This window comes from Cylas formicarius, unplaced genomic scaffold (genome assembly GCF_029955315.1).
Source record: "Cylas formicarius isolate icCylForm1 unplaced genomic scaffold, icCylForm1.1 PGA_scaffold_10__41_contigs__length_53128322, whole genome shotgun sequence".
Taxonomy (NCBI): Eukaryota; Metazoa; Arthropoda; class Insecta; order Coleoptera; family Brentidae; genus Cylas; species Cylas formicarius.
The window spans coordinates 38,200,356-38,212,730 of NW_026844214.1; the positions used below are offsets into that span (position 1 = coordinate 38,200,356).

Consider the following 12,375-nt stretch of genomic DNA (forward strand, 5'->3'; position numbering starts at 1 on the left):
TTCTTATTATCTTTTTTCGATATGTTATCTAGGAAAATGTTCTCTATAGAGACACACTCGTTTAAATTTAGAATTTTTTGGTGATTTAAAGATATAGTGTCATCGTACAAGGAAGGTCTGGATTGCCTTTAAGTACATTTTAGGCGTCGAGTAAGCTTAATGCCTTGCGATAATATTACGCACATGTTTTCCATCATCATAATAAAAATGAATTTCTTGCAGGTTTTATAAATTTGCCCCCATATGAATAATGCATAAGCTATATTTATGGACTGAATTTGATTGCCCGTGCGTTGGAGCATGCATGAATAATATATCAGATTGTCTCGTGTGCTTGATGATTTTAATTATCTATTTCACACTCCGAGAATACCTTAACGAAATATAAAATTTAACAACCGTAATACTATATTAAACCGGTTTAATTTGAATTATTTAGAATCAGGGAGAACGATTTTGTTTTCAGATACTCTTGCAATTATTTTTTTTAAATCCCAACTCGCAACTTTCAATGAAAGAATTTGTAATCTGCTAGTCTCCTTGTTCTAGTGGTGGTTGTACACTTTGCATGGCGTTGCACTATCACAAGGAAATAAGATAATATACTGGAACTTTATTCCCAACAAAGCAAGTTTACTGTAATTGACTTTCCCAATAGTTGCAGGAGAGTGATGAATAAACAATTTGATACAAAGAAACTCATCTCTAGTTTTGTTCTGAACACTACCCAATTTTCAGTCTCAGTTAGGCTGGTTAGGCTGATTGTCTGCAGAACATTTAATGATTTTTATTTATTTCTCTATAGACACAGGTTCATTTAGTCCACCTTGTTCCAAAAACCCGCACAATCTGAAACTGAACAATTTAATATTTCTAGACTATATGTGGCGAACTTTTGTGTATATTTTTTTTTACCTCTTAAGATAATAGTTCTATTCTATCAATTTAATTTTGCGAGGTTGTGGTTCAAAGTTTTGTTATGCCTAAATAACATTTTATTTCCTTACTCTTGTCATAGAAATATAACGTGTCATCATGTCAATAATGTGCCTATTTTAATGTGATTACGGTTCGTAGATGAACATATAAAAATGCACACGTTTCTGATAAGACGAATAACATTTTACTTCCGCAATAAAATAAAGTCATTTCTATTATAAAGATGCCATAAAACTTAATAGGTACTCTCGGATGTCTCTACTGGAATATGAAAGGATTTTTCGCTGGAGTAATAAAAAAACGGAAATAAGATAAAACAATCGCATGTGATCCAAAAATATTGTCGCTATTTGGGCTAGACATTACACAAAACATAATTTTGGTTAGTTTTAATTAATCTCTTCTATATTGAATTTGAAAATGTAAGTATATACAAGATGTGATCCTTGGGTTGGCTTATTCTCCGTGTAATTAAAGAACGAAAATATTTTACATATTTTTTCTTGTTGTAGTTGCTTATCACTACAGTTAAAGTATGTAAGTATACCACAAATAATAATGCATACTAAGAAATAAGACATACTCTGATCTCTTCGTTTGCAAGTTAAATAATAAAACCAAAAATCTTAGAGTGGTCGGATATATAAACAAAATTGCATTCTTTGAAAATTTTGCAGTTTTGCAACAGAAGTAACGACCAACACAAGAGTTGTAAGTGTTGGAAATGACTGAAATTTCGTAGCAATACAACAAATTTTTTTCTCGAATCATTCTGGAACAGCAAACAATTTTTGTATCTATAAAATAGGATATTTATTAACAATGGAAACATATTTTTTAAAGTTGTTGACAATTTTTAGGACGTCCTCATTTTAGTGATGATCGCAGATAATAAGTATAACGTTTTAGTGTTTTAGTCCGTCTGACGAAATATTTTTTTTCCATATCATCAATTTTAGCATGCAAAAGAAAAAAATTAAAAAAATGCAGATATGTTCTACTCTGTGCGGAAAAAATCTGATCATAGTTACCAATTAAGAAATTTGAAAGCTGATGACGTTCATGTGGCAGCAGTTATTCTTCTAAAGTTATTTTCTTGAAATAATTTAGTTACCTTTTCTCAATAAATACGACACTAAAAAAAGTGTTCGATTCTAAGTATATATTTTATTTATAGTATTTTTGTGTGTTATATGTTCCGTTATGCCAGGATAGTAACCATTTTTTTTTAATGGAATGCTATCAATTTTTTAAAAAATTCTAATTATTCGTTTGATTTTGAGTATCTTTTGTCATTACAGAGTATATGAAATTTTGAGAAAATTTTGAAAAAAATTAACTTTCCATTTATTCGCGGAAAAATAGGTCTTTCGAAAAATGTTTTTTTTTACATTTGGGAATTGGGAATTTTTATTATGGCGGTGCCTTGACCTATCTATGGCGAAAATATATTATTACAAATACCCGTCAAAAAATGTCATCAAATTTGAAAAAACTCTTCTTTTTAATGGAACACCCTGTATTTAGTACTTTTTTTTGGGTTTGGAATTTAATTTTCTATCATATATATAGCTTTTATTACTATTGATATTTTAGTAGTTATGGCCAATTTTCTGAAACAACTCGTGTATTTCATTTTAAATCTAACTAAACCTTATATAATATCCCAATCTAACTAGGTTTTTTTGTAACATTAATTATTTAAATTCAATATAAAATCAAGAAGTAATGCAAGTAAATAGAACTTTTTAATTATTATAAAACGTTTTCTAATCCCCGTAAACATGTAGTATGGTTGCAATTTCCGCAATAGCATTTGTAACCGAGTTATGTACAATGATTTCTACGTAATAAAGATAAGACACCGTGAGATCTACGATGTCAGCATTTGGCCACGATGGTACTATGAAGAGACCGTGAGATTCACATTGTCAGCTTTTCGGATACGAACCTATAAAGACTTAGTTTTAAGTAATATGATTATTCTTGTTGTAACTGCTGCTGCAGAAACTTTTAATTTTCGATTGTATTTTGAAAATAAAGTTTTTAAAAAGTCACCTCGTCTTCGCTTGAACATAATTACCGCGGCTTATTTTTTTGCAAAATATCCATGAAAAAACACTAATAAAATTGTTGCCGGGACAGAAATACACAAGTTTTATTTGACTTTTAGTTGTTAGCAACTTTTTTAAAAGAAAAAATGGCCTTTTACAGTGTTCAAGAGCGTTTAGATTTCCGTGAATGTTACAAAAGAAATGATAAGTCCAGCATTAGCCCTAAGAGAATATAGGTTAGTTCTATCCTACAAGACGGGTACCCACGAAACATATTTTCTCAAGAATTGTTCGTGATATTGAACGGGGAGTGGTAGTCATTAACTGAGAACGCCTTTCAAAAATTGTTCTAATACAAGAGAAGCAATTAGAAGTTCTTTTGTATTTTGAAGAAAACAACGAAAATTCACTTCAAACTACTTTGAAATTTGATAACTACCATCCATTTCCATCCAGTTCCGAAATTATCCAGCACTTTTTTATTGCTCCCTTATGATGGACCACTATTTTGAAAGTAACATTTTTTAAAAAATTCAATAGAAAAAATACTCATTACTGGTATATCTCCAATGGAAATCGTGTATCAGAAATTAAGAAACATTGTCGGAGAAGTGTTTATGTGTGGTGTGACATTATATGTGATCGAATAATAGGCCCAGTATTTTATAATTTTGTTATGAATGGTGAAAGATATTTAAATTCATTGGAGAACTATATATTTCTATAAATTGATAATCTGTCGTACGATATTAAAGAAGTGATTGTTTTTCAAATATATAGTGCCTGTTTGAAATTGTTTAAATCATGGGGCTGCCTAAAAACGAAGTGTATAAAAATAGTGTTCGACACTTAAAAATGAGAATTCTGCAAGAGCTAGAAAGATGAAGGTTATGTGAAAATGTTTTGTAATTAGTAAAAAGTTCTATTCACTTATATTACTTGTTGATTTTATATTGAATCTAAGTAATTAATGTTAAAGAAAAAACTAAGTTAGAATAGAATGTTATTTTGGTTTATTTATATTCAAAAGAATATGCACATATCTGACTCACGAGTTTATTTGACACAACGGAGCATAGAGGAGCGAGTTTTTAATAAACGAGTAAGTTAAAGAGTTTACCGAACGTGTTGCATACTATACTTTTTCTACGATCGTTAGTATTTGGGTACATTTTTGCAAACCAACACGAGTATATTGACTGACATGACCGTCAGAATTGACAGACGTTAAAATGAAAAGCGTGGGAAATATCTCTGAAAACATCCGATTGCTCCCAAATCCGTGCGGTACAATCCCGGAAATGTCCGAATTGGCTCGGATTCGTGGGAAACGAAACTGATGTGGTAAAGTGACGCTTCCCGCAATTCAATTATCGGAACACACACACTCATTTTGATCGTAATTCAAAAAACAAAAATTAAAAAAATACAAGGTTGATAATTTTAACACCTTTGTATATTAGCATAAAAGTAATTTTAAAAAGTAACCTTAAGTGGACTTCACATATCCGAGAAGTAAAACTTTTTCCGTTGCCGTATAGCATGAATTATACTTCGATTGGTCACATACGAATATATCCCTCCGTAGTTATACTTGGTTACATCATCTCACGCACGTTCAAAAGAAAACCAACGTTGCCTCCCCGCACCTCGGATACTCTGTCATCATTATACTTTGTGCGTCTGGAGCGGCAGGTTCGGCTACGGAAAGCAAACTCCGTTGGCTCGCGGTATAGTGAAAAATAAGATGAGTAAGGAAAGCGAGAAAATGGAAAGCCAAAGATAAGGACATCTCTAGATGAAAAAGGAAAATGAAGAAAATTCTGATATGCTTCAGGAAATACGAATCAAGCAAGTACCCCATCGCCAAGTAGTAATTTTATATTTTAGGGAAACGTCTGCAGTAGACGAGACAAATATTATCACAATCTGTAATATTTTCCGGGTTGGGTTTTTTACCTTGTGAATTATTTTAACTCAGCACAGTCGCTAAGTTGCGCCCACCGGAGGGTCTCATAAAAAAGATAATAACATACATTATACCGTATTACATACGTGTACATTGCAACGCCTTGATGTGATTCAATTTTATTTTCCGTTGTGGGTATCTATATGTTATTGTGGTATACAATTTTCAGGCACAGATTCAGATTCTGAATCAACATCTGCTACAGATACTGAGACAGACTCATCAAGCACCAATAATGGTGATGAACAACAACAACAACATCGTTCTTCTGGAAGGCATGCAAAAGAGGGAAAATCCTTATGCCCAGATATATGCGAAGACTTCGCGGTAAGGTGGATTGCGTACCTATCTCAAGGTGTAGACAAGTACACTAAGAATAACCTTGTGGAAAATTGGCAAATCCCAGTCAATTGTACATTTTTGCAAGGTCCGAAATTAAACCCGGAAGTGTGCAGATAATGCTTTCCACCTTAGGCGAAACTGTCAGCGAATTAATGGGGAAAATAGAATAAAATGAACAAAATCCATCAAGAGACTAGCTGAATCAGGAAAGTTATTTTGTTAGGTTCTCTATGCAAACTCAAGTCATATGAACATTTTGTTGAGTTGACATTTTCATACAAAAATCCAAAAAGTGGTGTTGAGTCAGACAACTGGCAATATTCTTTTTGGGGAAAATTTTGGCGAAAAATGTAAATATGCCAAGAATCTTGTGGAGCGCGATTAAATGCGAATTGCAGTGGGGCAGACGTGCAACAGGACAGTGTTCCTGGGGATAAAGAAAGTTCCGCGATTATTATTGTTTCTTTTGAAAATTGTAGTGTTAATTTCAGTAAAAGTTTGGTAGTTTGGTAGACACACTCTCGGAGGTCCGATAGCATCTCGTTGATGCCCAATGTGTGACGCGAGTGGTTAAAAGCTGTGAATACATTTTATACACCATCGTTTTCCTTCCGGCACGAGGTCGGAGGTCCTAGAGCATCTCAATCTAGAAAATGCGTCCAAAGAGATTCAAGCAGGCCCCTCATATCCGCAAAAAAACACGAGAGTTAATGCCTTGAGAACAAGATTAACGAACGGGTTATTCAAGAAAGCAGGCAAGAAGTCAACAGCAACAAGAGAGAGCGAATGAACTGGAAAAGACAATAATCGAGGTTAGCAATATGGATATGTATGCCGGTAGGATCAAAAATTTTTATGACCAGTGGTCAAACATAACACAAAACAAACTTATCCTGAAGTGGGTTAGTGCCTATAAAATACCATTTAATTGTAAACCAAAACAAACATGTTGGAAGAACTCTACCATCCGTAGCAAATAGCAGATTGACTAAAATTAGAGCCAAAAAAAAAGTAAGACTGTGTAAAGGTCAATTCATATCAAGCTATTTTCTAAGACAAAACGACAATGGGGAATACAGGTTTATACTACATCTAAAATCACTAAATAAATTTATTACACCCCCACATTTCAAACTAGAAGACATTATCTTGCATCGGTCGATCTAAAAGATGCCTATTTTGTAGTTTCAGTAAATGGTAAATATAGGAAATATTTATGATTCCAGACTCTTCCAGTTGGACTTTGTACGGCTCCGTATGTTTTCTCAAAACTTTTGAGATCTTTCCTTACATATCTTACATTTCCTGTAAATTATTTAGATGATTTTTTCCTTCTTTTTTCATTAAAGAAACCTTTAACAGACCTCGGGTTTCTTACCAATTGGGAAAAAGTGTTCTTAAGCCAACTTAAGAAACTATTTTCTTAGGATTTGTTTTAAACCCTGAGACAATGAAGATACGTCCTCAAGATGAAAAGAAACATAAAATTAAAAAACTAGTAATAAAATTGTCTAAAAAACAAACAATAAAAATAAGGGAGCTTTCACAATTTCTGGGGACTTTAATTTCAGTTTCTCCAGCCATAAAATATAGCTGGCTATTCACAAAAAAGTTTGAAAGGGCACATGGCTATAAGAAAAAATAATGGAAACTATCAGGTTGGGGAGCCTATAGTAACCAAATTGATGCAAGAGGTTTCTGGGATCAAACAATAAAGGAGAAAATTTTCTCTAAAATTATCATAAAATTTGGACAGCCGGACATACATCTTTTTGCAACCCATATAAAAAAAAAATGCCAAAACTTTGTATCCTTGTTTCCGGATCCAGAAAGTTTAGCGGTTGACGCTTTGACTGACACAGGCTTAAGGCATATATATTTCCTCCCTTTGCACTGTTATCGAATATATTAAATAAAATTCAAACTGACAGGACAAAGTGTATTGTATTGTATTGTATGCATAGTTGTATTTTGTTTTTGGAAATCACAGCCGTGGTTTTCAAAATTGGAATCTATGATATCGTCGGAACTGCTAATTTTCAAACCCGAAGAAAATCTCGTTTCATCACCTTTTAGAACCCCTCATCCGTTGAGGCAGCAACTTACCTTGGGGGCAGCGATTTTGTCCGGCTAGTCTTTACCAGGAGAAACTTGGAAAAGGAGATAATCGAAACAATGCTGGCCTCTATCAGCAACAACACACTCAAGCAATCAAATAGTACCTACTCAAAATGGTGGACATTTTGCTAGGTAAACTTAAGTAAAGTTTTCCACCCAGAGATAAATAGTGTCCTGGATTTCGTACAAATAGAATTTGAAAGTGGATCAACCACGCAACCCTTAACGCGCACAGGTCGGCTTTGAATCTAATTTTTCTGCATCCACTCGCTTCTAATAGCATTCTAGAGATTTATGAAAGGAATTTTTAAATTACGACCTTTTTTTCCCAGATACAATGAAATTTCGAATCCTGAACCAATATTAACATTTATAAATAGTCTCCACCCCTTAGAGAGCCTAGAGCTAGAAAACCTTATGATAAAGCTCCTATTATTAATAGCATTATCATCTGCTCAAAGAACTCAAACCTTTGCCCAAATCAAAGTTAGTAACATTTAAGTATATTCAGAATATATTCAAATAATTTTTACCACTAATTTAAAAACGTCGAGGCCCAAATAAACCTCAGCCTTGTTTGAGATTTAGATCTTTTAAAGACCATCCCGAAATTTGTACGGCTTCTGTGATATTCATTATATTAAAAACACTTCAGCGCTACGAAAGGATGAAGACAATTTACTACTTACCATTAAAAAACCTCATAAAAAAGCTACATCTCAAACAATTAGCCGCTGGAATAAGAAAAGATTTAGCAAGGCAGGTGTAGACATTAACAAATATAAAAAACATAGTACAAGACATGCCGCTTGCAGAAAGCAGGATAGTCTGACAAGAAAAACACATTTAAAAAATTTTACAATATACCTCCTTGCCTTGAAACTTTCGATACTTATTTAGAAAACATCGCTAAATACAAATCTTAGCGAATACCGTTTTGTGTTCTAATAGTATATTGAATTATTGTATTGTCTTATGTTATTCATTCAGTGTTATAACATTTTTTTTTGTATTTGTCATTATGTTTATTAATTAGGAATAATTAGGTTTGTTATTTTAGCACCCTTTGTTAAAATAAATAAAACTGATCTGAAATCGATTTATCTACAAGCCTGACACCAAAGATTGCCCATATACTTTAAACATCTACAGAGTGATATATTCGGATGTGACCAATCGAAGTATAATTAAGGATTTAACGACTTACCTGTAAGGAATTTCAATTCAAATTATAGGAGATTGGTCACATCCGAATATATTCCCACCCTTCATTTTATGGAAAGAACATTATAGCAGACATAATATGTAATAAGTAATAAGTATGGTCTGTTCATAGATATAAGAAAGTGACCAATTGCTTTTGAATGGAATTATCCAATTATCCATTAACATACAATGCAACAAGATTATTACCTAAAGTTTCGGAATTTAAATTCAGGTAAAATTGTGATCGGTAATTGAAAATAATTTTATACCTACCTGTGTTTTTCTTTGGTTTGGTATACTACTTAGTTTAAGTTTATTAGTAATCATTCTTATTTCGTGTGTAATACAGCGTGTGTTGAATCGTGTGCGAATTATGCAAAATATGTGCGAGTCTAGTGTATCTCAGGAGATGCTCCCGCCCAAATGTAGAAAACACTATTCTATTGAGACTAAGGAAGTTATAAACAATGTTTATTTGACTCTCTCATTGAACGTGGCGCTAGCAAACAAGCATCTTTAGAAGAAACGGCCACATTGACGAAAATTCCAACATCAACTGTATGTAAAATTGTGAATAATCCCATTTCAGCGAGGAAAAGTGTAAAACACAACCCTAAATAATTACATTCTAAGCAAAGTACGGACCTGTTCGGCCATATTTCATTCTTACAGCTTGAACAGGTCTTTTTTTAATTCGTATCAGTTAGTCACTTTCTTATATCTATGAACAGACATACCTAAGTATCCCAGCCTAGGCGATCTGTATGGGCAGCAAAGTATAATGATGACAGAGTATCCGAGGTGCGGGGAGGCAACGTTGGAACGAGGCATATTTGTTGAAAAACAAATGTGGTGAACCTCACAAAATCGATGGATGCATGTGATTTCGTTATTGGTACCATTAATTTTAATTTTAGTTATTATTCCAAAAATTGAGTTTGTTTAAAGTCAATTGGCAATTCCAGGTTTCGTTTCCGTTCCTAATTCCGTCACCATTTTAAAACGCCTATTAAAAATATCCTAGAATTTTCTCGGGAGAGCAGCATCAAATTAAATGCGGTCCGGAATTACAAACTTTGCGCTCAAAGCCGGGGTCATATTAATGTCAGCACTTTGTTCGCAGTCCCGAAGGTAATTAACGGAAGTAAATGGGATTTGATAGTGGATATCGCTTCGGATTAATGAGTTGTTTCAATTTGGCCACAATATCGGTGGTATATTCTTTGAGTACATTCACACCATTAACTGGAATAACAATATGTAGTTGTGCTGTGTTTTGTTGTATAAACTATCTCTGTGATTGTTGCAAATAAATACTAGATACAAACGTGTTTAAAGATGTTTAAAAGTGGATGTACAGTGTGTTATTTAATAACTGCGAAATTTCACAGAGTGATTTCTTAAGAGTTTATTAGGTAAACAGGGGAACAGTTATTATGAACGTGTGGACTAACAGGCATCGGGTTCCAGATACCAGTTGTCAAAATTTTATTCTTATTTTGTTTTTTTCAGCATAATTTCGTATTCTTGTACGAAAATTGATAGCTGCGGTTTTTTGACAATGCAAATTTTAATTCATTCTTAACTAAGTATTTTTGGGGATGCCTACCTACATAACTTTTCTCTCTTTTTTTTCTTTTTTTTTTCAAAGCAACTTCCACAGGCTACTGTAATTATTTTCACAAAACTTCTGGATTCATCCTACGTCGGTTTTTGCTGAGTCGAACTTGCTGACGTTTCGCCAATCATCCTGTTGGCTTCCTCAAAGCTTGACTGAAACTATCAAGCTCTGAAGAAGCCAACAGGATGATTGGCAAAACGTCAGCAAGTTCGACTCAGCAAAAACCGACGCAGGAAGAATCCAGAATTTTTGTAAAAAGTATAACTTTTCTCACTTTGATAGACTCATTACTTTCTGTACGAGCTTGTGCTATATTTTTAGTAAAAAACACAAATTTTTCAATCAATTCTACGTGGAGAAGGTCATGTTATTAGAAGTTCTTAGCAACAACCATTTTCGAAAGAATTTGTTTTGAAGTAAGATCAAGTATGCTAGTAAGTTTATTACATATAGCTATAGAGATGTAGACGCAATACCTGTGAAAATTTTGACCTTGCGTCATTCAACAATCCACATGGCCACTGACAGATCGTCAATAAGTTTGCATGCGACATTTTTACAGCAGTATTTTCTCAAAATATGTAGAGGTAGGCGTGGAAAATCAAGTAAAACGGTCCGTTAAAATCGTTTAAATAATATTTGCACCATCCCTACAAAGTTGTTGTTGTAATAAACAGTAGAAAAGTTAATCAGGGGTCAGTTGTAAAAGCACTATGTTCCTGGTCCACTTATAACATGAAATTTTGCTGCACGGAACAAGCTTTGGACAATTAGTCACAACCGGCAACAGTGTCCTACGAAATTTTAACAGGGCAAGCTATATTTGGTAGAATTTAATACGAAACATGAAATGTAACAATATTTGAATGCCTGCACTTTTTAGCAACCTATATCATATTTCTTTGATGTTCTTTGTTGACATAACCTCCAGATCGGCATATTTTCTAGAATATAGCAAAATTGCAAAATTGACCACTTGGACCAGTTTGACGTCCCGTTACGTTTTGCACTTCTTTTACACAAAGCTTCTAATATTTTCAGATGGTTAGTAACTATAAAAGAAAGCCCGACAGGCAAAAATTGTTCGAAGAATCAATGAACCAAGCAATAATTAAAGTTGCAACTAAGGCTATGGGACCTAAAAAAGCTTCTGAAAATTATCAAATTAATATTATAAATTATACCTAAAACAATATTACGTCACCCGGAGAGATTTGATACGGTATTAAAAAAAAATCAGGAGAAAGTGCTTGCTGCGCAAGTAAAAAATATGGAGGCCAGCATAACTTCGACCCCGATCTTAGTTTTCGAAAACCAGAGGTTATCTCAGCTGCAAGAGCTACATGGTTTAATCGGGTTTTTTGTCACTTTTGTCACGGGGGAAGCAGATATTCTGATGAGTCATTTGCAAGGCTAAGAAACCAACTTTGTTGTTCCAAGTCACTAGAGTTTCCTGATATTGTTGCTCCAAATCTGAACCAGGACGAAAAGGATGATTCCGACAATGAAGCAATTGCACGCCTCACAATTTACTAGACTTTTTTAAATAAAAGCTTTATCGTTTCGCCTAACTAACTAACCAAAAACGAAACAAGCAAAAAGGGTGACCCGAAAAAGAGCTATGGTTACATCCTCGCCCTATCAAAAAGAATTGGAAATATCGCAAGCAAACGCTCAACAAGTCAAAGCAAAAACCGGTTTTCACAATGCAGGTGTAAAATACGATAAAAATAGAAAAAAAAACAAGGAAACAAGGTTAAGAAGTTTTCCGAGAAAAACGAGTCCTCTTCTAGTGAAGAAAAAGACGCAGATTGTCTGTATTGTGATTATTTGTATTCAACGTCAACGGAAAGCTGGATCTAGTGTCTGATGTGTCATGTAAACCCGCACACTGTTCCTGCGCTGGCGCTAAAGATCAAGACGAAGAAGCGGTTTTTACTTGCGAACCATGCAAGGATTAAATGTTTTGTATTGTTATCCACTAAGGAGGCAAAATGGAGCAAATGTAGTTTTATAATTTATTGTTTTAAATAAACCGTACTTGTTTATATTCATTTATATTTAAATATTATACTCAGAGGAAACATACTATGTTACGCAAATATAAGTTATATATATATATATAT

At 33.6% G+C, this 12,375-nt stretch overlaps 1 protein-coding gene across 1 annotated transcript in view; it reads right to left on the reverse strand.

Annotated features, from left to right (window-relative positions):
* The window catches only part of LOC132700217 (neuroendocrine convertase 2), a 69,066-nt gene that overhangs the window by 18,703 nt on the left and 37,988 nt on the right, over positions 1-12,375 (reverse strand). The window lies entirely within an intron of this gene.